This window comes from Marmota marmota, unplaced genomic scaffold, assembly GCF_001458135.2.
Source record: "Marmota marmota marmota unplaced genomic scaffold, marMar, whole genome shotgun sequence".
In the NCBI taxonomy this organism is placed as follows: Eukaryota; Metazoa; Chordata; class Mammalia; order Rodentia; family Sciuridae; genus Marmota; species Marmota marmota.
Genome location: NW_025999913.1, coordinates 3,836,211 through 3,863,864, shown reverse-complemented (window position 1 = coordinate 3,863,864; position 27,654 = coordinate 3,836,211). Strand labels below are relative to the sequence as shown.

General features: G+C 45.1%; 1 long non-coding RNA gene across 8 annotated transcripts; it reads left to right on the top strand.

Annotated features, from left to right (window-relative positions):
• The first annotated feature begins 556 nt into the window (after nucleotides 1–556).
• LOC107149226 lies at nucleotides 557–27,394 on the top strand. Of its 8 annotated transcripts, none has more exons than XR_007346190.1 (8): nucleotides 904–1,539; nucleotides 2,823–2,911; nucleotides 5,890–6,052; nucleotides 6,187–13,443; nucleotides 16,793–16,854; nucleotides 17,093–17,293; nucleotides 20,631–23,025; nucleotides 26,066–27,394. It is a non-coding gene; the product is annotated as an uncharacterized LOC107149226 (long non-coding RNA). The 8 variants fall into 8 exon arrangements; XR_007346193.1 differs by having other exon boundaries at nucleotides 5,890–13,044; nucleotides 13,258–13,443; XR_007346196.1 differs by having other exon boundaries at nucleotides 5,890–13,443; nucleotides 20,631–20,729; nucleotides 22,909–23,025.
• Nucleotides 27,395–27,654: the final 260 nt, after the last annotated feature.

The window sequence follows — 27,654 nt, the reverse complement described above, 5'->3', positions numbered from 1 at the left end:
AGTGGGAACTGGCGGCTCCCTGGGGAAGCCGACCTGGTCAGACAGCTCAGCCCTTCTGCTTAGTTTTCCTCAGTTCAGCATCTAGAGCAGCTGGTGGCTTGGGCTGTGGGTGCCATTTATTTACCCATCTGTCTCTGTTCTGAGTTTGCATTCTCTCTGTTCCTTTCGCAGAGTTTTTGCCCTGGATGATTTTACTTCTTGCCCAAGCTGCCACGTTTAATCCTGGTGTGAATCAGAGGGGCGATTCACCAGTGCCCCCAGCATGGAGCACCCAGGCGTGTTTCAGCCAGACAGGAACATGGAAGTTCCAGCTCCCCAAAGTCAGGGCTCGGTCTCAGGGTGGAGGCTTGATTGACAGGGCCGGGTGCCTTCATCCCTCCCTTCTGCTCTGTGCTGATTCTCTCCTCTGTCCCTGCTCCACTCCCTACCACGGTTCTACCTCCCCCCTCCCCACCATTAGCTCAGGGGTGGAGAGTGGCCACCTTTGAACATACTGAGGTTTTGAACACTCTTGGGGGCATCAAAGTCGAGAGAATGGCTGTCCCCAGCCCACACATGAAAACCCACATCGTCCCTGGTGTGTCTTTTTAGGTTTAGAGACGAGCCCAGAAGCAGCAGGCAATTTCCATTTGGGGTAACACAATTTAATATTGGTAGGTAGGTCCAACTCCCCTGCTGTTGGCAAATGCGTGTCAAGTTGCCAATCACGTGTTTCCAGAACCCGGATTGCACATCACTTGTTCCTATCACCCTTGGTGGGAGGCACACGGAGGTGGGAAGAAAGGTGTGCCAAGCCCCGCTTCCACATCCTTACTACCAGGGATCTTGGAACCTGCCCGCTCCAGAGGGTGAGAGCCTCAGGGCAGAGGCGAATTTGGACTTTGGACAGGAGGGTGGGGGCGTAGCAGAGAGGCAGAGAAACCTGGGGCCTTGGCCTCGGGAACCTGCGGGGGCTTGATGGAGGGTCTGCAGGTGTTCAGGGTGGTGTTTAAACCTTCTTTGTAGGCACCAGCCTGCTTTTTATAAATCTGATTCCACAGCAGTGCTCCTGCCCCTTGCCGTTAGTTGATGGGAGTGGGTAGAATTGGAGATGTGAGGCAGGGGGATCATCAGGGGGAATCTCTCAGCTAAGCTGCTTGGAATTCCTTCTCCCTCCATTGCTAACGTGCCCTTTCATCCTTCCTTCCTCCCTGTAGCAAGTGAAAGCAGCCACATTCCCCTTCCAGGGGTGCAGGGGCCCCTCGGTTGGGATGCAGAGTCTGACGCCATGGGCGGGCTGCTTGGAAGGTGTGGACACAGGCTGCCACGTAGGCAGTGACTCAGCATGCCCCTTCCACAGAGGCCCTGGGAACGTGGCAAAGGTGCTCATCAGCCCCGGGATTAATATTAACCGTCCCAGGCAGGCCCAGGGCAAATCCAGTCAGAGAGGCGTGGTGGACTCAGGGCAGGGTGGGCAGGTGGATGAAGCCAGAAGCCATGAGTTCTCAGCCACCCCGTGTATTCTCTCCTGAAAATTCACGTCTCTTTCCCTACCCACAGGTGAATGCTGCAGCTGGCCCAGGGGATGAAGGAGGGCTTTGGGGTGGGAACTGGGTTAGAGGTCAAGGTTCACTGGATGACCTTGGGGCCACAGCTCTCTCAGAGATGTAGTTCCCTCTTCTGAGGAGCACAGGCAGGACTCTCCAGGTGTTCTGGGTGTGTGGTGAGGATCAGGGAGGGAGAGAGTGAGTGGAGAAGGGAGGAAGGGGCAGCTCTTGCCTTCCTGTTTGCAATGGCCGTTTCTCTGCCTTTCCGACCCCTCCAACCTAATAAGCAAGGAATTTGCAAACCTTGCTGCTCTGAACTTGGAAATGAGATTTCCTACCATAGTGACAACTGGTTTCCCCTTCCTTGGGTGTGAGAAGTGGGGGGTGATTTTGTGCTTGGAGGAAGGGAGGACCACCAGGGGGGATGGGCTATGAGGAGAATTGTTTATCCACCTGTACAGGGAATCCTTAGCGATCCTAGTCCATTTGTGGGTCCCCAAATATCTCCATTGTGGAATTGCTTCAGGCCCCTGACATTTGGAAGTGTGGGTACAGAATGGTTCTAACCAGCTCTCCAGCCTCCAGGATTTAGGCAAAGAGGATAAAAAGCTGTGCTGTGCTGTGTCTCACCTACTGTCCTTGGAGCATTATCAACACTGACAGATAACCAGAGCTCGGCCAGATGACTCACCAGGGAGGTTTAACTCCTTCAGGGATGGTTCAGAGCCGGCTCCCAGGATATTGGGGAAAACAACCAGATACAGGGAGATTTGTTTATTGGTTTGACAAATATTTACTGAGCACCTAGAAGGGACAGACCCTGAGCAACACAGAGGGGTCTCAGTTTTCACGCAGTTGGAATCCCCCAGAGAGGGAGGCAAGAACTAAACAAGGTGTTTAAATAAAAACAGGACAAGTCAGCTTGCAATTAAATGCTGGGAAGATAAGGGACAGGTCAGCAGCTCTTTGGATTTGAGAGCATCAAAATCACCTGGAGGTCTTAAAAAAACACAGGTGGGCAGGCCCATCCCCAGAATGTCTTGTTCAGTGTGCCTGAGGGTGGGGATGGAGGACTTGTGTTTCTAACATGCGCTCAGGTGCTGTTGGTCCCTGGACCAACTTTGAGAAGCAGACTAGGGTGACATCTTGAAGGAGTGGGAGAAGAGGCTGGTTTAGAGGCAGATCGGGAGGCTCAAGTGAGAGGCCGGATGATTGTGCCCCTATTTAATTGTCTGGAGGCAGAAGAGTTGAAGGCTCTATTTTTATTTATTTATTTATTTTGTTGTCATTTTATAGAAAGGACAGTCACAAAGAAAAGGAAAGGCAACGTCTGGCGATTCAGAAACATCACAAAGAGCACAGAGAAGGACGTTCTTTGTCTAGAGGTAACTGGCTCCAGGGCACTGGCTTCCTTCTCCAACATTACCCAAGGAGTGGCTGTGCTTTTGTCAAGGTTTACATGAAAAAAAAAAAAGATAAAAATCATCATGGATGAATAAATGAAAATACACAGGCAGGCAGTGGCCAGACCTTCTTGACCTTCCCATCTTCAGTATCTTGAAGCAGCTCTGCCATAACTGTAATCTATAGCATCTGTTGATTTAGAATGTTCAATCAATTATTCACAACGGAGCCCTGCTCTACAAAGGCGACCACAGAGCAAGGCCCTGCCCTCAGGGACTTTATGTTCTGAATGGGGGATGCAGACAGGTGAACAGGTAACGAATTGCACGTGGAATGTCACCTGAGGTCCATTGCTAGGGCAGGGACTGGGTAATTATGGCTCCCAAGAGGTCAGAGGTTTTCCTGGAAGAAGTGACGTAGGAGCCTTGGATGGGTGAGGTAGGTGAGGAGTGGGGGAAGACAAGGGAGCCAAGCTGAATTTTCTGGATAGAGAGGCAGCATATATAGGTGAAGGCCCAGAAAGAGAGCAGAGAAGCAGAGAGTGTGAACAGTCCCCGCCTGATACCGGCTCAGGACAACTGGGCCCCAGAACTGGAACTAGACCCTGAATGGCCTGTGGGGATGAATGAGCCATCAGTCTGTGGGGCACTGAGAAAACGTCTTGGGATTTCATTGGTGGGTTGCTGTTTACACTGAGTGCAAAGGTTCTGATTTAGGCCCAGAGTGGGGATTAACCTAACAGCCGTGTTGGGGCAGCTTGCTGGGGTGATGATTGGATTCTGTTTGGAGTTGGCTCTGGTGGCAGGTCCTGGTTCCCAGATTTTAAACTTCCTCCTACCTGTTGAGCTGAGAGTCCGGACGAACTCGTTCAGATGGAGGAAGAGGCTTGTTGGATGCTTCCCCATATCAAAGAACATTCTTGGAACCAAAGTGACAGCTCTATTGCAATGTGGCTTGGAGAAAGAACGTGTCTAAAATGATCATGGAAATGCTCAGATATGATTTTTGAGTCGATGGTGCTGGCCTGGCACGTAGGCCTGGACCCAGGATTGTGTGAACTTTGGCAAGTCAGTTGGGTTTTGGCATCTACTTCTTTATAGTTTGAAAATGGGGCTAGTTGCTGCCTCTAGAAACTTCGGGTATAGAAATGAGGTGCTGTCTGTGAAAATACTGGGCTCCTGGAGAAAACGTTCAAACATCCAGGATGTTAACAGCCTTTAGTTTTGGGGGTGTAATTGGCCACACTGGGCCTGCAAGTGTCTCTGAGTTTGTGTATTTAATGGTCAACCATTCAGCCTAATGTCCATATCCAGCTTATTTCCATAAAAATACTTTCTACTTGCCTTTAGATAAACTGTCTTATGTTTTATTTAGATGGAGAATAGTATGTCCAGAAACTGTACGTTAATAAAATGCCCCTAATAGAAAGAGAATGAGCCCAATCCAACCTTTTCTTTTTCAAAGTTTTTTTTTTTTTTGGGGGGGGGGTGCAGGAGTGTGTACCAGGGATTGAACTCGGGGGCACTCCATCACTGTGCCACACCCCCAGCCCGATTTTGTATTTTATTCAGACAGGGTCTCACTGAGTTGCTTAGCGCCTCATGGTTGCTGAGGCTGGCTTTGAACTCACGATCCTCCTGCCTCAGCCTCCCGAGCCACTGGGATTACAGGAGTGCACCACCACACCTGGCTCAAGTTAATTTTTAATGCACTGGGAAAAGCTGTGAACTTGAAGCTAAAAAGTTTATGCTTTGTGGGAGAAGTGTCTACTGCCTCAAACACTCTTTGAGTCCCTCAGCTTCCATTTTGAAGAGCGTTTTCTGGAAAGGATTGAGGATCACTTCTTCGTCAGGCAGACCCCCCTTTCAAGAGCTCAGGTCTTGTTCACACTTGAGGACAGAGTACCCTCCTCCATCCTGAAAGGCTATAGCTGACCTGCATTTCCCCCTCTTCTCCTGGAGGTCAGACTGAAGTCACCTGCAGGGGAGACCTTTGACTTTTCTGTTTGGGATGTTCTCTTTCTCAGACTGATTTATACATCATTTTCTTTGAAGACAGGAAAGAAATTCTTAATCATATAGATTGTCTTTTCACAGGGAAAAATACCTGATTTTTACATGGCTGATTTCATTTTCCTTTTGTTTTTGTGGTAATAGGGATTGAATCCCCGGGTGCTTTTCCACTGAGCTACATTCCCAGCCCTTTTTATTTTTTATTTTGAGACAGGGGCTCCCTAAGTCGCTGAGACTGGCTTTGCACCTGTGATCCTCCTACTCTGATTACTGGGATTCTAGGTGTGTACCACAGTGCTTGGCTTCTCTCCTGTTTTGAATGGAAGAGAAGGTAGAGAAATGAACTTCCACCTTCAAAGTCATCTATACCTGATGCAAGAGAGAGAGGGAAGCTACGAATTCTATGCAGCTGATGCCAAGTGCAAATTATAGTTCATGACTGACAGAAGAGCTAGCTTCAACTGTTTTTTTTAATTTTCTTTTTTAATTCCAATTTTTTAATAACCAATTTCTGGGTGAAATAGTAAAAAATAATCTCCTGTAGAAAGACAGTTAATTTGTGTCCAAACTATTTATATTTGTAGAACATATATAAATATTTTATGTTACGTTGATAGATTTGGGTCAAAGAGCATTAAACGTTTACATTTTGGTAGAAATTGTCCCTAAAAAGTCGCTGAATTGCAGTTTTTCTTTTCCCACATGCTGGCCTACAATTAATATTATTAATCTTTTACATTTTTACCAATTTAATGGAGGAAAGATGACATCTCACTTTAATTTTTCCTGATGACTAAGGAGGTTGAACATCTTTTTTGTGTATTTCTCAGCCAAACACGTTTCTTCCCTGAAATGTATATATTTATTCTTTGTATTTTAAAAGGGTTCTTGTTTAATCTTTAATACATCATGCATTGTAGTCAATCATTACCTTATTTTGTTTTTAGCAGACACTCGATTCCTGTTGACAGTACATTAGAAATAACCAGTGGATGGAAGAGAATTCAGTAACCTGGAGAGATGGCAACATTCTGAAGCAGAGGAGAGGTCAGGGAGATAATTTTGTCCCAATGTTTTGTTTTACAGAAGAGCAAACCAAGGTATTGAGAGGTAAGAGATGACTCATACCTGGCTAGTAGCAGTTTTGATAATGGATTCTGGTTCAAGTACTTTTATCCTGCCTGCTGCCCCTCATGTAATAGTGTGCATAAAGAGTATCCTTGTTTATTCTTTTCTGGGTGCAGTGTCTTCAAGTAAATCTTCTTAACATAGCAGCAAGTAAATGCAAATCTGTCTATAAGGAGGAGAGTATGCGTTTTCTTAGCCACACAGGATTGGCCCTGGTGAGCTGGTACCAGGCAGAAAGCTAAGTACAGTCTCTCTCTCTCTCTCTTTTTTGGTAATGGGAATTGAACTGGTGTGTGTGTGGGGGTGGGGTGGGGGTTTAACCACTGAGCCATATTCTTTTATATTCTATTTTGAGACAGGCTTAGGGCCTTGCTAAGTTACTGAGGCTGGCTTTGAACTTGGGATCTTCCTGCCTCAGGCTCCTGAGCTGCTGGGATTACAGGCGTGTGCCACCACCCCGGCTAAGTATGGTTTCTTAAACATGTCAAGTGGGTGATAATGAGTTTCGCCAAAAAAGGGGGCATCACATGCTGATGAAGTAGGGGGTTATTATGAAAAATGGGGAGGTGTCTGCTAAATGGCCCACTGGTAATACATGAAGCTTCTGGTAGCTGTGTATCTTCTGTTGTCTCCAATCCTTTTGAATCTGTGGCAAAGTATCAGCAGAAACCATCTATTTCAGAAACCTCTGTCCTATGATACTTAAAAACAAACAAACAAAAAACCCCACATAATCCAGGGATGTGCTTTCAGAGACGGAAGCCTTATGAACAGTCGACCTCACCTGAGCGTTCAGGAAACCTTCCAGGTAGGAGAGCTGAGCCTGGTGATAAGACAGTTTCCTCAGTGCTGGGAAACGGAGCTGGGCTTGTCAAGGGCAGAATGACGTTGGATGATGTGCAACAGCTTGGAATTAGAGGTGGATGAGCTGTCTTGTCCTCATGCCATCTTACAAGGAAGGGAGGCAAGATGGGCAAGATCAGCAATGTTCCTGGGCCTGTTAGCCATACTGACCAGGGTAGCCTGGGACAGAGCTTCCCGAACACAGTGAGTGGATGGGAGTTTGGAAAAGTAAAAGAGAGTTATTATGGAACTATGTGTCTGCAATACCCGGGCCAGAGGTTTCTCTGAATTGTCAGCAGTTTTCAGATCTATGGTCTCCCTTCCCCAAAGCATGTGGGCCCCACAACTGTTCTAGAGCTCTATTGGGACTGCACAGTCATCCCTTTTCTGAGAACTCAGGAGTTTCCTGGAACATGGGACCTCTAGAGTGAGAACTAGGATGGTCCAGGAAAAACCAGGATGATTAGTCATCTTGTGTGAATAATCAATCCCATTAGATTCTTGTGTGTGTGTGTGTGTGTGTGTGTGTGTGTGATGCTGGGTATCGAACCCAGATCTCATGCATGTAATCAGAAATCAACAATCAGACATAAATGCCAGAGCTAAAAACCCAACAGGTGTGAATGAGCAAGTGGGACACTTACCTTTGAAGTAAAAGATAAACATTGTAGTTCATGCACCATAAAGATTCCGCCCCCACCCTGAGATAAATACAGACTCACACCTAACTGAACTGTCCTTCATCTTCTCCGGGCAGCCGTGCTGAAACAGATCTTCTAACCCATACGACAGGCTGAGCCTTTTTGGTGGAGGATCATTGCGCTGTACCTTGGTTAATGTCGTCTCTTCTGACTGCACGTTAGACCCAGCTGGAAAGTTTAAAGAACACAAAGGTAGACCACCAGGATCCACTCTTGATCAAGTAAATCAGATTCCCGAGTAAAGCAAAATTCCCTGGTAGGCAATTCTTAAAAAGCTCTGGAACTGATTAGTCTGTAGACTGGTTGAGAAACATGGGTCCAGGCAAAGAAGAGATCCCAGAAATCAATGCTGGATCAAGCGGGTGGCCGCGAATCCTGGCTTGCACCTGTTGTCCTGACATTTTTTAATAGCACATTTTTTTTTTAATTCTTAAAATTCCCCATATTGGAACGATAAATGCTATGATTATACAACATGGAAAACTGTTAGAATTTTTTTTTCTTAATTGAAAAGACAAAAGTGAGGTGTAGCTTAAAAAGCAGAGATCTTAAGTGTATTGATGAAATGTAACATATGTGTGCATCTATGTAGCTACAAGCTAGAATAACATTTTTAGTACTTTCCAGAACATTTGTTTCTCTTTCTGGTTAGTAGCCTTTTCTTTACCCCAAACAAGTAATTTTGACTCCCTCTGAGTAGATTCAGAAAATATATACTGTTGGGTGTCTGATTTCTATCTCTCAAAATCATGTTTGTGAAATTCAGTTACGGCACAGTGTGTATCTGAAGTTTGATATTTTATACAGATATATAGTATTCCATTATATGATTATACTATAACTTATTTACCAATTTGCTGGTTGTGGATGGACATTTGAGTGTTTCCATTTTTTGGCAAATGTGAATAAAGCAGCTATCTACATCCTTGTACCTGTCTTGGGACACAGGTGCATGAGCTTTTCTTAATGTCTCCAGCCCTGAGAAACCAGTAGTAGCTCATGGGTTATCTAGATCCACACTTGGGCATGTTGCCTGGATGCCCTCAAGCTCTGGTGTATCAGTGGGAGTGGGAAGATCTGCTTTTGGCTCGAGGCAAGGGAGATGATCAGCATTCCTTTCAGAGATCATTGGAGGGTCTAAGGGTGACAGAGAGATTACAGGTGGGGTGTGGGGTGGATTCCAGTCAGATTAGCAACGGGGGAGGGAGCATCCTGGAGGAGTTTAAGGTGACACTTCAGAGTCATCCATGGGTGCATTTTTAACCCTTTGGGTGGGAAAATGCACGTACACACATGCGCTCACACACACACACACACACACACACACTCTCACACACGATATAGTAGAACAAATGACATAATAAACCTACACGTTCCCATCGCAGTTTCAATAATTACCAAATTTGGCCAGTCTTTTTTTTTTTTTTTTTAAATCTGCATCACTGTCTGCTTCTCCCCTACCCCTGGTTATTTCTGGTGGTCTTTAATTTCCTAATTTCAGTAAAATGAACAGTGAGGGGAGTGGGGAAAGGGGTCATTTCAGGAGGGGAAAGTCCCTGTGAGTTCCCACTTTCATGACATGGAAATTTGGGGGTCTCAAGACCACACATGCTTTGTCATCTCTTCTGTCCCATAACGGTGAACTACTTTTTCCCTTTCTTTCTGATTTCTTTTTAAATCCCAGGCCCGGCTTTGTGGTCTGTATTGCTCTAGACTTTGGGCTCCCCAGGGTCAGGGGCTGAGTCATGGACGTGTTCGTCTCCAAGTCCTAGCATGGGGGTAGGCATTGATAAAATATTTGTGAAGAGAACGTTGGGAGGGTAAGTCGTGGGCAACCAGTCATTTCCAAGTCTGGCTTCTAGAATTTAAGAGCACCTTCAGGCTACAGGGGTGAGTGTGTGAGGCTCCAACCCAGGGCGGGACTGTCCCCACGGCTTCCTCCAGGGTCAGCAAGGACTCAGGGCAGTGACTTCCTGGTTCCTTGTTCAGCTCTGGGGTCCAGCCCACCAGGCTTTCTTCCATGTTTCCTGTTCTCTGGTTCTGCCTGCCTTCTGCTTCAGGTCTAGGCAGAATTTCTAAAAGAAAACCATCCCTTCGGGTCCCCAGTCCCAGGACAGGTGTTTCCCAGCTGGGACGGAATCCGCCCTTTCTTCTTTCTCGGGCTTATTTGGACTCTCCTTTGATCTCTTGTTGCGTGGGTGCTGGAGACTTCCTTGAAGAATCCTCCTTTGTTTACCCAACAGTCAGGAACTTTTCAGAAGAAACCGCCATTTGCCAGAGTTCTGCAGCCGGCATTGAGCATCGCTGGTCCAAGCCGCGTGGCGCACCTGCCCGAGAGGGGCTTTTTTATCTTCGAGAAAATAGATGTCCCGCTGTTGAGGACACGGAGGCTGTAAGAGGGACCTTTTGCTTGTGGAATTGGCAAAGAAAGCAGGGCAGGATGATGATTGGTTGAGGCCATCCATTGGCATTTTCTCAGTTAGGTGGAGAGTCTGTACATTTGTCAGGTTAAAAATCTTTGTCGGTGAGTATGGAGAGCAGTCCTGGGAGGCGACACCGGGTGATGGCTGGAGCATTGGGTCAGCGACCTGACACCTGCTGCCCATCTAACCAGCTTTCCTCAGCCCACACACCAGTGGGGATGGCGCCTGGGGCCCGGATCCAAGCACAACGCCTGCCCCTTTGCCTTCCAGCTGCCTTCTCGGGGCCCGAAGAAGACTTTGTTACCTTTGAAAAGAAGGGTGAGGAGGATGGGAACCTGGGTAGGCAGAGGGCACCTGGAGATGCCATCATGGGAAGTCGCATAAGGACCAGGGGAAAGGGCAGTGGTTAGAGCCACCTGTGGCTGGCTTTCAGTGGTCCCAAGTGGATCAGACTTTCTGTTCCTTCCGCGGGGGATGTCGTCCCCCATCCCCTCATGAAAGCCCCAGAGGCAATAGCAGACTCAGTGCAGAGAGATGAGGAAGTTGATAATACAGGACAGGGGTTCTCAAACCCAAGCGCCTCAGGAAACCTGGGGGCAGGGGTTAAACCCAGAGTGCTAGGCCCCTCCCCCAGGAGTTCTGATTCCTAAGGTCTGGGCGGGGCATGGGAATTTGCATCTCTAATAAATTCCCAGGTGATGCTCCTGCTGCTGCTGGTCCGGGATCTCACTTTGAGAACTGGGGATTTAGTACCTGACCACAGACCCCTTGAAGGAAAATGGGGTCAGCAGGAGTCAGACAGGGCTGTTGATCCAAGTGCCTTTTATAGATGGATGAAGTCCAGGAGGTGGAGTGTAACAGAAGGTGACAGTTTGACGGACCCAAGATGGCCCATGTTGGAAGGCTTTACCCCATCCCCGGGTTCTCCTCTGGAATCCACGGGGTAGAAACTGGGTCAGGGTGATGATCCTGAGGAAACCTGACTCTTCTGGGGCAAAGTCCATCTTCTGCAGAGATGAAGGAAAAGAGGGATGTAGTGAGGAGCAAGGCTGGGGACCTTGTCCTGATGGAGCAGGGACAACGTCAGGAGAGTGGAAAGACCATGAGCTGACCTGGTGGGCTCGAGGTGCAGGACAGGAGCCCTGAGATTGCAGAGGTGGACATTGAGGGTGGAAAGGACATGCACGGAGTGGAGCGTGAGCACTGCATGGGGCACGGGGCACTGGTGGGCGGTAGCCACAGATCACACAGCTGTTTTCAAACACCATGACCTTGTCTGATCTTCCCCGCATCCCTGTGGGTATGTGGAGCAGGTACGATCACTTCCAACTTCTGGGTGAGGAGATTCACCACCGAGAACACTGGGCAACTTGCCTCAAGAGGCTGGGACAGCTTCGGAGCCCATGTCCTGCATTTGGAGGCCCATGCTGGTTCTGGGCATTGGAGAGGGTACAACTGCCATGCTCGGGGTGTGCTCGGTGGACACCGCATGGTGGGGTGGCTGAATTGTGGCTCAGGATGGAACCTGGGCCTGGAGAGGACCCTCGATGTTTTAGCTAGTGGAGAGCAGAGACCAAGGCAGGTGGCCAAGGTGACAGGAGGAAGGGAGGCAGGAAGCCTGGGGGGTGGGGTCCTCATCTGGGGTTTAGCGTCACTCTCCCCTTGACAGTGCACCAGGTGCCCCCTGTGCCCTGACTGCCTGGGCCTCTGCCTTCTCTCTGTGGTGGCTGCCTCTCTGCCTGCCTTCCCTAGTTTCCCACCACACCATGGATTCTGCTTACTGCCATTACTTGTGTTCTATTTTTTTTTTTTTGGTATAGGGGGATTGAACTCAGGGGTACTCAACCACTGAGCCACATCCCTGGCTCTATTTTGTATTTATTTCTTTATTTTTTTTTAGAGATAGGGTCTCACTGAGTTGCTTAGCGCCTGGCTTTTGCTGAGGCTGGCTCTGAACTTGCGATTTTCCTGCCTCAGCCTCCCGAGCCACTTGTGTCCATTCTAGTTCCCGTGGTCTGTTCTGCTGCTTCTCTGTGTACCATCTGTGGATTCTCTCTGTGTATATTTAAAGTCTTTAAGAATAAGGACCTAGTTTGAAGATGAGCATGGTGGAGTGGAGTCTCAACCCACCTCTTGGTTGGTCTATAGGAGGCTGCTTTTGGGTAATGTCTGGTACCTGGTCCAGTCAGCCAAGGCCAAGGTGGAAAGCGACACAGGGCAGAGCAGGTGTCCAGAGCTGCCTGTGGATTTGTCCAGGCCATGGTGGGCCCTCAGAAGTGCTATAAAAGCATGTGCTGTTATAAAAGTCAGGCAGAGCCTTTGCCCTAGAGGGGATCCCAAAGACTAGGATGCTCCATAGATTTCTAGAGATTTCCAGATAAGAGGAAGGAGATGAGATTTTCTTTTCTGGGACTGAAATGTAGGGTGAGATGTAGGGGTGGAGCCACAACAAGTCTGTAACTGGGTGGATTAGCAGGAGGAGGAGGCAGGAGGGAGTTGGTGCCAAGTGTCAGAGGGTTGGGCTGACGGTCCATAAGTCCTTCCTGCCTGAGGCTGGTCCTGCCTCTGATCCTGGACACTGAAATTGGGCTCACAGAGAAGGCTCTGCAGGATTCAGCTGTGAGAGTAGGATGGCTGTGGACAGCAACGGGCTGACCCAGGCCACAGTGGACCAGAGCGGATGGACCCCGAGGCGGAAAAACAGCAGAACACCATGTTTGCCCAGGAAAAGGGTGTTTATACGTAACACATGCTGTTGGGACCTGTTTTCAAGTGAAGAGAATTCCACTCCTACTTGTAAATTCCTGAGTGCCAGTAAAAGCACCTAATCTGTGACCATACTCCCAAAGCCACTCCTAAGGAGATTTATACCTGGGGTTTAACTAGGTGACATGGTCAGAAGCCTCCGTGACTGCAATTTCATGTAAGAAGAGGGGACGACTGGTGGGTGCCCTGAGAAAATTCCAGCAGAGGCTGAAGGATGGCAGACCAGTCCTCCTGCTGAGGGGTCTGAGCACTGACGGGGGTGGGGCAAGGGCTGGACCATACAGTCCTTGACCCACCGGTGACTGACCGTCCTCCCAACCTGACACTGTGGTTGAGCAGGTCCCTGATCCTGCCCTGTCTGGCCTACTGTTCACAAGGCTGCCCCGTCCTCTCCTGCCAGGATCAGGAGGGACCTTGAAAAGACGGTCCTGCTCAACCCTCGGCTATTCCATAGGTAAATGACAAGTCAATCAAGATGTGTAATTGTCTGAATGAAACCTGGATCCGTAGGTTGGGGCTCTGGCGTTTATTTGCACGTGGAGATCCAGTCTTCCCAGCACCGTTTATTGAAGAGGCCATCTTTCCCCCATGGTGTGTTCGTGGTGCCATTGTCAATGTTCAGTTGAACACACGTGCACAGGTTGGTCCATGTGTCCTGTCTGGTTGTTTGACTATTTTGATTACTATAGTTTTGTCAGATAGTAAAAAAACCAGGATGTATGATGCCTCTTGTTATTTCTCAAGATCGCTTTGGTGATTTGGGGTGTCTCATGGCTCCATAGTACATGGTCCCACGTGTATGTGGAATCTAAAAAGTTGAACAAACGAAGGCAGAGAATAAATGGGTTGGTGACCAGAGGTAGAGTGGTGGGAAATGCGGAGATGTTGGTGAAGGGTACAAAATCTCAACTGTAAGATGAATATGTCTTAGAGACCTAATGTCCTCTGTGGTGACTATAGTTAATAATGCTGCATTGTATCCTTGAAGTTGACTAAGATGGTAGATCTTAAGTGTTCTTACCACAAAGTGATAACTATGTGAGATGATGGATGTGTTAAATAGCTTGATTGTGGTAATCATTTTGTAATGACTTGTACAGTCATCCTTGGTACACACACAGATGATGGCCTACAGTACCCCTCCCTCCCCACCCTGTGGATGTCAAAATCCTCAGATGCTCAAGTTTCTCATAGGAAAATGGCATAGTATTTGCATAGAACCTATGTGCATCCTCCTGGATGACTTATAATACGCAATACAACGTGAATGCCATGTCAATAGTTGTTATACAGCGTTGTTTAGGGAATAGCAATAAGAAAAAAAATTTGCACGTGTTCAATATGGATCCACTTTAAAAATATATTCTTCATCTGAGGATGGTTCAGTCTGGGAATGCAGAGCCCGTGGATAAGGAGGAAGGAGGGCTGATATGTATCAAAGAGTCACATTGTGATTCTTAAATGTCCATTCTTTAAATGTGTATAATTTTATTTGCCTATTTTATATACCTCGATTAAGTTATAAAAATTTAATTCAAGACAAAAGACAAAGAACATATTTGATGTCAGGAAGTTACAGCTGCTTCTCCGTTCATTTACGGAGGCTAACAGGCAAAGCAATTATGTTAATCTCCCTTTGTTTTCTACAGTTCTGGGGATCAAACCCAAGCGTGATCTACCTCTGAGCTTCATCCTAGCCTTTTTACTTTTATTTTGAGACAGAGTCTTGCTAAATTGCTGAGGCTGACCTCCAGCTTGCAATCCTCCTATCTCAGCCTCCTGAGTAGCTGGGATTACAGGCAGGAGCCACGGTGCCTAGATCTCCCTTTGTTTTTGATTAATTGGTATCGCTCAAATGGTGGAGCCTCCCTACACGCAGTTATAGTGACATGTGTTCTTGTCTGTCTTCCCTGCTAGACGGCGGTTATTTACGTAGGGTTCATCTATGTTAGTAAGGACTTCACCTTGCATTTGTTCCTCTTTTGCCAGAGACCTGCCTTCCTCATCCATCAGATCACTTAACCCTTGCACTTGAAGGTCAAGTGGGCACTGTCATTATATACTCATGTGACAGTGAGGATTAAATGCCTTGCCTCAGGTGGAACAGGACAGTGGTTTCAGCTACTGGTTGTGCTCGCTGCTCTACCTGTGGTCTTTGGTAGGCTACCTGACCTCTGTAAGCCTTGGCCTTCTCATGAACAAAAAGGACACCTCATACAATTTCCTTGAGAGTTGAGATTGTTTATATCTAAAACTTTTAGCACAGTACCTTTCAGAGAGCAAACGCCCACATTCATGCTGTGAGCAGAAAATCTGAGCCTTCCTCTTCTGACATTATCCATTATTATTTACTGAGCAATTACTAGATGTTTGGTCTTGGGCCATGTGCTTTGCCTCAGCTCATTTTTGCAAAATCCTATGAGCTCTTTTTTTCCTTTTCTGTTTTATAGATTGAGGAAACCCAGACCCAGAGAGGTCTGGGTTCCTTTACCAAGGACACGGGGCTGTTAAGTGACACAGCCAGTATTTACAGCCATATCTTGCTAACTTGCATGTTTGTGCTTGTTACCATGACCCCAAGTTGCCTTCCCAGGTTTTCTGGCTTCTGATCCCCTGAGCTCAGCTCTGGATTCAAAGGGGCAAGAACAACCTCTGAGGCTCTGCCCATGTTCCTTTTGGCTTGGTTTACTTCCAAGTCACTCAAGGGTGTAAAGGCGATATGAGCTACGGCTGGAAAATAGCGAGTGGACCAGCTCCCAGGGCCTTCCTCTCTCCACACAGAGGAGGCCTGGTGGCCAGATCGGCTCAGAGCAGATAAGGGGTCTTCTGACTGCTGGACGAGGGGCGGGCCCAGCTGCAGGCCTGTGAAGTAAGTCTGTTCCTTGCTGGCTCCCACTGCTTCAGCCAGCAGCAGGTGACCCGGACCCAGCTCACTTGCCCTTAGATGACACTGCAGATCTCACCTGTGGAGGCTGGAGGTGTGGCCTAGTGGCAGAGCTGGTGCTTAGCACGTGTGAGGCTCTGGGTTTGATTCCCAGCACCTGCTTCCCCAAATCACCCGTGAGTGAATACGTGAGCCGAGCCCCAGGTTCTATGTGCACTGTGGGTGGAAGCGATCTTAAAGAGGCAGATTTGAAAGGATGCAAAAAGGATTCTAGGCCCTAACCAGAGCTGGCTTCCCTCAAAAGTATGTTGTTTAGGAGCTTAAAAAAAAAAAAGGCTAATATTAATAATATTGACTGATCATTAGGGATTCTTCAGATGTATTTAACATGTTTCTTCATAAATCTTTATGAAGCTACCCTGAGAAAGATCTTCTGATGGGGTGCAGAATATGATAATTACTAGAGATGATTAAAGATGTACACACATTGGCTTCAATTGAAACCTGGCTCTCCATCCTCTGCAGGACTTCTGTGAAGGAGCTGGGAGAGGGAGAATGCAGCCTTCCTTCCCCAGCCCCCAGCTGTTGAGAACTTAACCTTTGAATTTAAGATCACAGCCTTACGTATCTGCAGGTCCCACATCTGTGGGTTCAACCAACTGTGGATCAAAGATGTTCGAAAAATAGTTGTATCTGTACTAAACATGCAGAGAACTGTTCTAGCCTTTTTTCTAAATGATACAATATGACAACTATCAACATAGCATTTATAGGGTATCAGGTTTTATAAGTCATCTAGAGATGATTTGTATAGATTCTATGCAAATATTATGCTAATTTCTATAAGGAACTTGAGCATCTTCAGATTTTGGTATCCATGGGGCTGATACCAAGGGATGAATGTATTTCTCCAATTCAAAGTTTGAAACTATAAACTTTAGAAAATTGCTCTTGCCCAAGATTATCACACATTGCCATATAATTTTTTTTTTTTTTTTGTGACCTGCAACTTAAAGAGAACTGGATTTATATTTAACTTTGACTTATCCAGTCACCAGGGACCACTCTTCCTCTCTCAGACTCTTGAGTTTTTCTCTCTTGGCAGAAGGAAAGCTGTCTGCATTTGGCCTGTTCTCTCTGACCAAAGTGGCTCAGTGTCTTCTGCAGGTAAGTGGGTTCAAGGTTACATTTAAGATGGCGTGTACTTGCTGCCTTGAAAACATTTAAATTGATTATTTGCAAGTGTGTTTTTGGCCACAGGCTAAAATGATGAGAGTCTGGAAATCAGATTAGCGCAGAAGCAAATCAGATTTTTGAAGTATGTATTCTATCTTCAGGACTTCAAACTTCGGGAGGGAACTATTTAAAGAATTGAGTATACTTTCTTTCTTTCCTTTTTATTGAGATATTTGACAGCACGTGAGCAACACCTGAATCAGATTCTTCTGTGGTGCTGAGGATGGAACCCAGGGCCTCCCATGCTGGATGAGCGCTCAGCCACTGAGCCAACTTCCGAGGCCTGAAGCAGAGTGTCCATCCCGGATTCTCACGCGTGGCTTTGATTGTGTTTGTGCTTCTAAAGGAATCGATGCTCAAGTGGGGCCAGGTGAATTCATGCACAATGTGACCTCAATTGCTTTTTGTTTCGTTGTGGCAAATATATATATATAACTTGAATTGTGTCATCCTAACCATTTAAAGTGCCCAGTTCAGTGGCATTAGGTAATTCATGTACAACCATCAACACCCTCCATCTCCAGAACTTTATCATCACCTCAGACTGAAACTGTATCCATTAAACATTAATTTTTCATTCCTTCTCCCCCAACCCCTGGCTACCATCTCTCTGAGTTGGATGGCAGGAGGTACCCAGGCAAGTAGAATCATACAGTAGCTGTCTTTTGTGTCTGGCTGACTTAACTTAGCATAATGCCCCCCTCGTTCATCCACGCCATGGCATGGTGTCAGAATTTCCTTTCTCAAAGAGGCTAAGATCCAGCACATGTATATACTGCACACTACACTTTCTTTTTCTTCTCCTTTTTTTTTTTTTTTTGGTACTGGGGATTGAACTCAGGGTACTCGACCACTGAGCCACATCCCCAGCCCTATTTTGTATTTTACTAAGAGGGTCTCATTGAGTTGCTCAGTGCCTTGCTGTTGCTGAGGATGGCTTTGAACTCACCATCCTCCTGCCTTAGCCTCCTGAGCTGCTGGTACACCCCGCCTCGCCTCTACCACACGTTCTTCATTCACCTACCAGTGCATCTTTTGGCTCTTGTGAGTAATGCTGTCACGAACATGAGTGTGCAAATATCTGTTCAAGTCCCTGCTTCAGTCTTGCTCATTTTTATGTCCTGTGTCATCTTTAGCACTGATGAGTAAAACTCTTTCCATTCTCGCAGAGTAGCCCTTTGGGGGGTACTCTTTTAATATTCTGTATTCTATAGCAAAGCAAAAAAAAAAAAAAAGATTGGAAAATGTTGCTGACAATCAACTTGTAGGACAAGTTATTTTTCTTTTTGCACGAATCTTGCTGTTAAAGCACCCTTTTGTAATCCCATTTCAGGGCACGCTGAGCAGTTGATCTGTTTACTGGCGGACATGTGGTTTGGAGGGGAGGCTGTGGAGGGTGGAGTGACCCACTCTGGCTTGATGCTGGGGCTCTGCCAGCTCATCTGTGTCTTTAAAACATTCTGCACATGTTCACTTGAGACTGGCACCTGCCCTGCGCCATCACCCTCTGTCACTTCCTTCCCTGTATTTCAAATTGAGCTTTCAACATCCTGCCCAGATGCCTGGTTAAGAAGTCATAGGATTAAAAAACCAAAAAACCAAAATAATCCCCCCACCCCACAAGACACCCAGCACCTAAAGAATAACCCAGTTCTACTAACTCATTGTAAAACATTTGGCTTTATTTGGGTCTCAACCATGATGCCCCAAACCCCACGGGGCTTTCTCTCTGGGGATCTTTCTGCGTTTTGGCTTCCCTGGGGCCCCACACACTCGGTTTGGTGGGCTAGTTCTGCCTTGTGTTTCATCACAGGAAAGTTATTCTGGGTCTCAAAAAGGCCTCGTAAATCTGCTCCCCAGATGGAAGTCTCCAGTAAAAATCTCCTCTCTTTGTGCATCTCTCAAATTCCTCTTTAATTTAATTCAACAAATGAATAATCAAATGGGGTGAGATAAGCTGTAATCCCCCCCCCCCAAAAAAATTTGTTTTTAAACAAGCACTATTGTGAATTTGACCACTTTCCTTAGTTTATGATTAGCCAAGTATGCAGCAGGCGAACTGGTGATTCCTCAGGAAGGCAGTCAAGGGTAAGCTGAAGGTCATTAACCAGTGCACAGCACTGGGTAGGCAAAATGTTACTGGATCCTAGCATATTTGTTATTCCTTTCTTAAAAGGAACTTCATATCACAAGTTTGAGTTTATAAGAAGCTGAGATATAATTTCTCTTTAAAGAGACAGGTTAAGGGATAGGTAGGCCCCAGGGTCAAGGGCACAGGGATCAGCATTGTGACCTTGGAGTGGAGAACTAGACCTGACACGGGTCTTAGGACTTTTGTTCTGCTCCCAAGCAGGAGAGATGACATGGGGAGGTGCTGCTTGTGTGACTAGGCCTGGTGACTTGGTGGGTTGATGGCACCTTTCGGGCAGCCTGTGGATGTCTGCCCTGAAACCCAACGGAAGCATTCCTTCCTCCCTCCCTCTCCCCACATGCACAGCTGAGGCTGGGTTTCCCCTCTTCTGTACATGCTTCTGCTTTGGATTATGGGCATAAGAAACACACAGTGTTCTTTCTACAAGTACACACTTTTTTTTAAAGCCTTTTATATGTTTTTTTAAAATATATGTTTTTGCAGGGTGTGGTGGTGCATACTTTTAATCCCAGTGGCTCAGGAGGCTGAGGCAGAAGATCTGCAGGTTGAAAGCCACCCTCAGCAACATAACGAGGTCCTAAGCAACTTGGAGAGACCCTGTCTCAAAATAAAAATAAGTTAATTTATTGTGGCTCAGTGGTTAGGCACGCCTGGGTTCAATCCCTGGAAGAAAAATTTTTTCAAAACTAATAATTCTGTAATTTTTTAGAAATTATTTTTTTAAAAAAATAATGTTTATAATTTTTCCAAAAATTATAAGAGCCTCCCAGGTAGGTTGAAACAAAACAACACAGAACAGCAAATAAAAAATACTTCAACCCCTCCTATCCCTCCTGGTTTCTCCCGACTCTCCCAAACCCATAATCATGGAATTGCACATGAACCCTCTGTATTCTTATTTTATAGAAATATTTTATGAATTGCATAGCAGGTGGTTTTGCTTTAGAGATCTGGAGTCATCGTACAGCTGCCGTTGCTTCTGGGTTTCAGTTACCCATGGTCAATAGGCATCCTTGTCCTGGCCTGTCATCAGAAGGTCCACAGTAGCCTAAGCTATGTCTCCATGTCTGGGTCTTTCCCTTCAGTGCATCTTATCACGAGGGCATCGCATCATCTCACACCGTCACAGGGAGAAGAAGAGTGAGTTCAGTATAAGGAGATGATTTGGGGGGAGAAAAAGAGAGTGACTATATTCACATACCTTTCATTACAGTATGTTGCTATAATTGTCTTATTGCTATTTTTAATCTCTCACTGTGCCTAATTTAGAAATTAAGCTTTATCATAGGTGTGGGTGTGGATAGGAATAAAAAAGCAGTGGACCATACTGGGCTTGGCACTATCTACAGTTTCAGGTATCTGCTGGAGGTCTGAGGTTAGAGGGGGCTACTGTACATATATTTGTGAATGTTTTTCACTTTTGAGTATAGCATGGACAAGTTTCCAGATCAGTATAGAGACCGAACTCATTTAAGAGGTACGTACCACTACCTATGAAAATTTGCTATCATTTATTCAGACATCCCTGATTGACAGACTTGAAACTTGCTTCCAGGTTTTACTACCAGGAACAATGCTACAACTGGAATCCTGTACATAGAAACACCCAAGCTTTTACTTCTAGAGGATGGATATCTTGCAGTGAGGTTCTGGGGTATGCCCAATTTTAATACATATTGATTGTTGACTTTCCCAAAATTGAGTAGCTCACACCATCGCTGGCAATGGGAGAACACCTTAAACATTTACATTTCCTTTCCTGGGACTGGCCTATTATTTTTCATATTTTGGGGGGGGGGTGTATCTTTAAATTATTGATTTATAGCTCTCCAGCTGCCATATCATTATAATATTTCCTTTTAGCCTATTCGTTGTCTTTTGACTTAGTGGTCCACATCTTTTGTCATATGGACACCATGACACCACAGATGACTTTTCTTGTAGTCAAAGCTCTCAATCTGTTTTTGGCTTCTGACACTCTTGCTTAAAACCTTCTCTACTTCAAGCAAGCATCTCTCCCCTTCCCCATTTTATTCTAAAACTTCTATTACCTATTTTTGATATCAAAACCCTTACTCTCTGTTGAAATTTATTTTTAAAGAGGAGATGGGAAAGGAGATATGTATAATTAAATTATTTTTTCCCAGATAGTTTCCAGTGATGCCAACAGCATATATGAAGCAATCAATTTCCTCTCTTTAAACTGATGATAAATGCATCATATGGTACTTGTTCTTATTTCTGGGATCCGTTCTTTTCCACTGATTCATTTGTTCCTGTGGCAATTCTACAGAGTTTACAATGGCTTTAATCATTAGTGTCGATGTATGGAAGGGCAAGCTTTCTCATCATTTTAGTTTTAAATATTTTTGGTAACTTCCATGGAAATGTTAACATTATCTAGCACCCAGACATTTTCTTGGTATTCCAATTGGAATTTTTAAAAAATCATCATATCCTTTTAGAAGACATATATTATTTTATTGAGTTTCTCATCCAGGAACATTTTATGTCTTTTAGTAAAATTTTGTAGCCTACTTTGCATAAATTGTATCTATTTCTTGTTACATTGATTCAAAGATATTTTGTGTTTTTTACTATGTTGATTGAGATTATTTTTCAATTTCCTTTTAAAATTATTTATTTATTTATTTATTTTGAGGCAGGGTCTATCTTTGTTGCTCAGACTGGCTTTGAACTCTTGATCTTCCTGCCTCAGCCTTCTGAGTCGCTGGGATTAAATGGGTATATCACCATGCTCAGCACCATTTCATTTCTAAACTGGCTATTACTAACATAAATAAGAACCTTTGAATTTCATAAATTTATTGCATGTAGTTACCTTATCAAATTGTCCTAGTTCTTATAATAGATTTTAAAGATAGAATCTTTCCCTTTTTCAGGTGTAGTCATTTTAATATGTAAACATATTAGTCTTCCGATGGTGAGATTCCTTTTTAAGTTTTCTTGTCTTATCGCTTTCGTGAGAACTTGCCAAAGTAGATTGAATAACTTTGGTGAAGAAGACATTTTTGCCCTAGTTCATATTTGAAGGAAACCACTTTGCTATTTCCTTGTTTGATATAATGTCTGTTGGTCTTGAAGCTTTTTGTCACTCTTTAAAAAAAAATTAGGATTGTCTCCTGGATTTTATCAAATGCCTGTTTTTCTTCAATGTGAATATTATTTGTCATCTTTAAAAATAAACCTCTCCCTAAGGGCCCCCACTTTAAATGATGTTGCTATTAGCTGGAAATTGAAAAAATCTCACAGTTAGCAATGGATGTCAAACTTTGGTAACTTGCCACATCCTGTGGAGTCCTGGATGATGTCAGCTTGGAGTTGTCATTTGCATACAGCAAGGAAAGGCACAGCAAGACAGAAACCAGGGACTTACGGGAAGGGTGGAGGTGAGTGTCTTACTTCTGAAGCAGCTGGGGAGACCAGGAAGCAGGAGCAGGGTGAGGAGTGCTGATCACCAGGTGCTATCAATCAACCCGACAGCGTGAACCTGGGCGGCAAGGGTCGGGCGGAGGGTGGAAGCCAGTATGATTCTTCACTAAGCATTGGGTAGAAAACTCCAGAAACCTGTGGAGCAGATACCAAAGTCTGGTGTGAATGACAGCTCAGGCCATGGGCAGGCCAGGTGAGTGAGGCATAGGAATCAGAGGCTGGGGAGTAGGTGTAGGTGATTCAATGGTCGAGCTTAATCTCCCGGGGTTTAGGACTACTGTGAAAGGCTGAAGAACTTGTTTCTTTGTCATATTTTGGGTATTTTTAATTTTATGTTTTCTTTTTAGACTTTTAATTTTTATTTATTTTTCTTGAGACAGGGTCTTGCTGTGTTGCTCAAGCTGGCCTCAAACTCCTGGACTCAAGCCATCCTCCTGCCTCAGCCTCCAGTAGCTGGAACTACAGATACAGGCTGGGGTCATCTTGAAGATAGTTTGGTAGGTTATCTGTGAATAAAATGTATGATGAAAAATTTGAACAATATAGGCATTAGTGCTTCCTGAGTGTTATTGGGTGCTTTCTTCCTTTACAAAAGAAATATTATCTTAAGCCCTCATTTTTTTTTTTTTTTTTTGGTACCAGGGGCACATGACCACTGAGCCACATCCCCAGCCCTATTTTGAATTTTATTTAGAGACAGGGTCTCACTGAGTTGCTTAGTGCCTTGCTTATTGCTGAGACTGGCTTTGAACTTGTGATCCTCCTGCCTCAGCCTTCCTAGAAGCTGAGATTTCAGGAGTGTGCCACCAGGTCCGGCCCAAAATTTTAAAATAATCTTGATTCCTAAAAAAAGGAAAATATAAAACATGGATAAAAATGTGATCTAGAAAACAGAAAAATACAAAGAAAAATAAGAATATAACCCATCTTTTAAAGAAAAACTTCAATACATATTTTAGTGCATTTTCATTCAGTCTTTTTTCTGTGATTTGGGATTATAGAGAATCTATATGGATAAAGTTTTTTTTTTTTTCCTTTGTCTTTACTGTTTTCACCCAGAGAAATTTTCTAGTGTCATTAGGGCATATGATCAGGAATATCTACAGTGCTTAGCAGATATGCAAGAAATTGTTTCACTGAATGAATTGTTTCACTGAATATCATAAAAATCTCTGTGAACAGAACTTTTAATAGCTACCTGGAATTTCTCCTCTGTACACACCCTAGTTTATGGAAGCCTTGAGGCAACCCTCTCCTTTCTCTCTAGCCATGTGTCTTCATTGCCTTGACCACCCCAAATTTCTAGAATGTTCTCCACACCCTCCCACTGAGTGCTGGACACTGGCTCCTTCCTCTGCTCTCCATGCCAGGCTAACTCATCCTTTTAGGTTCCACTTTGTAGACGCTCACCTGGCAAGACCACCATGTCCCCACAGCCATTGGTCAGACTCATCTTGGTCTCCCACATGGTCTCAAAAGATCCTTGAAGTTGGGAATTGTACCTTATTTCTTTGGGGAAATATATCCCGGGTAAAATCGGGGCTTTGTGCAATCATATTCACCAAATCTGTATTTATAAAAGTGAAGAATTAGACATGTTCTCTCCGCCCACCCAAATAAGGAAGGAGACCTGTAAGCTAAGCCACCCCAAGCCAGGATGGGTCATCCTTGGAACAGCCATAAAAATATTCTTGGGTGGATTCCATTAACAAATGCAAGACGGGATCACAAAGTAACAAGTGGCAGAAACAAATCCTAGTGATGATACATCTGCGAACGTGTGTAGATGTGTCCTATATTGGAAAAGATTCAAGGCATAGATGCTCAGGATAGTTAAGAAAAACTGGGCCAAAAGTCAAATCCCATAATTTAAGCAATAGTAGCAAACTTCACATAGAATTCTTCATGAAAACGAGCACAAAGTTATTGAAATATTGAGCACTGTGTGCAACATAAAAAAGCGGAGGACAGGATGTGTCTCAGGGTCTAAGCACCCTTTGGTTCAATCCCCAGTGCCAAAACCAAAAAAGATTACTTGGGAAAAAGTGGAGTGGCTCTTGTTAACTATTCCTCCAACATCCCAATATTCTTGTTGGATATGAAATTTCTTTTCCAATACACTGTGGTGGGTTTGGGCTAAATGTGTTTGCTGATACATAGAAAAGAGCCTTTCAAAGTTCTCCGACTTTGATGTGCCTAAGAATCCCCTGGGGATCCTGACAAAACATGCATCCTGATTCTCCAGGTCCTGGTGAGGCCTGAGATCCCCCTACTTCTCACAAGCTCTCTAAGGAGCTGACTATAGCATGAGCAGATTTCAATCAGTGAGATTCTTGTTTGTTTGCTTTTTAATCTTTTGTATCTGCTGCTGCTAAATATGCAAACTATACATCCTTGTCACCCACCCCCTCCATATTCAGAAGTGCCTCTGATTGAAAATACCACTGTCTTGTGACCTCTCTCAGCCAAAAAGAAACTGCTTGAATTTTTCCTAAAAAATACCTTGAGTGTTCCTAACATACATAATGTTGGATAGGTGTTCCCAACTGCATGGGAGGCCCATTCTTCTTCCTTCTTGACAATTATTTTCATGATTGTTATTTTTGTATCTCTCACACTATTTTCACATGAGAAAGGTAAAATTCTCCATGAAGCCTTCCAGCAACCCTGTGGAAAAATATGCAAGTCTTTGATAAGGCAGAGTTCCAAATAATATTGAGTGTACCCACTGTGATTCAGCTGACACTGTAGAACAAACAGTCCCCTGTCAAAGGCTGGTGTGTTGGTCAGTTTTCCAGTACTCTAACAAAATACCTGAGATAATCAACTTATAAAGAGGAAAGGTTTGTTTGGGTTTACATGTTTTAGAGGTTTCATTTCATGATTGATTGGCTCTGTTGCTCTTGGACCCGTGGTGAGGCAGCACATCATGATGGGGAGGGAGTGGCAGAGCAAATCTTGCCTCACGATGGCTGGGAAGAGGGAAAGTCAGGAAGGGACTGAATTCCCACAATCACACCCTCAATGACCTGAACACCTCCCAGCAGGCCCCATCTCTTAGAGTTCCACTGCCTTCCAATAGCACCAAGCTGTAAACTGCAGAAGATGGCATTTGTTGGTTGTTTCCATGGCTCTCAACACTTGAGTCAGGTACCACTTTAGCCAAGCCTGGCTCTCAGAGAGGGAAAGAAACAGCAGCCACCCTCCCTGATACCATTATACATCTTACTTTTCAACATATTCTATGGTTACAGTCGAGGTGTTTTGAGTTTTACTCTCTTTCTTCCTATTAAACAAGTATCAAGAATATAAAGGGGCTGGGGTCATAGCTCAGGGGTAGCGGGCTTAGCTCGCACATGTGAGGCATTGGGTTTGATCCTCAGCACCATGTAAAATAAATAAAATAAAGGTATTGTGTCCCTCTACAACTAAAAAAAATATGAAAAGAAAAGAATGTAAATTAAGTTCCTTTTTGCTTTAAGTAGGCTTCGCTACTAATTATACTTTCTAGTTGAGGTTTTTGCGATTAATTTCTAGATCCAACAATCGGAGACCAACTCCCTGCAACTGTGCCCTGTTTTTCTCCTTCACCTGCCTGGTCCCTCTTCCCTCTGCTTTCTTCCCCTAGCCTGATGTCACTGGACAGCGGGAGGAGTAAAACCCACCATCGTGAGTCCAGGGTCACCTCGGTAAGTCATCACTGTGTCCTGTGAACTCCTGCCATCAAAATGGGTGAATACATCCTGATGGCAAGCAGAGTGGCCCGGGGGAGGCAGGGAGTCTGGTGGAGGGGAAGTGGTTCTGTCCATGGCTGTACCCCTGACTCACTGTGTAAACTTAGATTCACTGTTTAGCCACTAGGTTTTTTTTTTTAAATCCCTTTGTTCTGAATTATACATATTCCCTATAAATCTAGAATGCAATTTCCAAAGAATTACAGCATCTTTGTCTTGGCAGATGTCTTGGGAGGGTTTAGGAAACCCTGTGTTCATGGACTTGTTCTCCAGCCTGGTCCTTTGCATGGTGTATGCAACATACCCCTCTCACACGGGAGAGGACCAGCTCTCACGGCCACTGGCTAGATGTTTGTGTGTAAACACAGACAAAAATTGAAATGTACCCAATAGTAAATAGACGTTTGCTGGAATCGTCATTACTCTCAGCAAAAATCATAGCTACCTCTCAGGACTTCTATTTACAATACCCTTACAGTGCGCAGACTCTGTACTAGCCCCGCTTTCTCAGCAGAAACTTAAACAACTCCATAAATTCCCCAGATCTGTTCAATTTTCTTATTCCTCAGATGCTCACTTTAACCCTTTGCCATCCCAAACCAAGGGACTATTTTTCTAACCACTTTTGCCTTGCTTGATCCCATTTTAAAATTTAACCGCCCCCTTCAACCTCTGCACCTCAATCTTGCAACATAAACCAGGAAGTAGCCAGGTTCATAGATTGTGGACAAATGGGAACAGAGCTGCCGGTTGAACCATCAGTCTGCTTTTTCCTTAGCTGTAGAAAAAGAGGGTTTGTAGCTTAAGGAGTAGATCATTTTTCAGGGGCTTCCAGGCTAATAATATTCTATCCCTGTTGGCAAAATTCCTCCCGCAAGTTGAGCAAGTCACTGTGACCCTCTGTACAGTATAAATGCCTCTGATATAGACTCTCATTGGGAAAAGTCCTGGAAACACAGAGTTTGGAAACTGTAGGATCTGCTCCAACCACGTGCCGCTCGGTTAGTCCCTCGCCCCTCTGACCCTCGCTCCCGTTTCTAGCGGATGAAGGACCACTGCCGTCTTGGATGAAAAGCCTGTACATTAGAGAGGGGTGTGGAGGCAAGAGAATAAAAAGTGAAGTCAATCTGCATTCAGATGTTTGCATTAAATATTAATAGGGTGTGGGGGTGAGGGGGGGAGTCTCCCTTTTGTTCACATTCAGGTCGCTATGGCTGGCTGGGGTTTTCGGAGCTGTCTCTGGGCAGAGGAAGCAGGAAAAGTAGCTCAATGTCAGTCCTCATCCCGCGCCCTGGCACCAGACTAAGAGCGAGATCCAGGAACTGGACAGCCGTTTCCAGCAACCATCAGAGGACGTGGCGGGGTGCGGGGTCTCTCTTTAACGAATGAAAC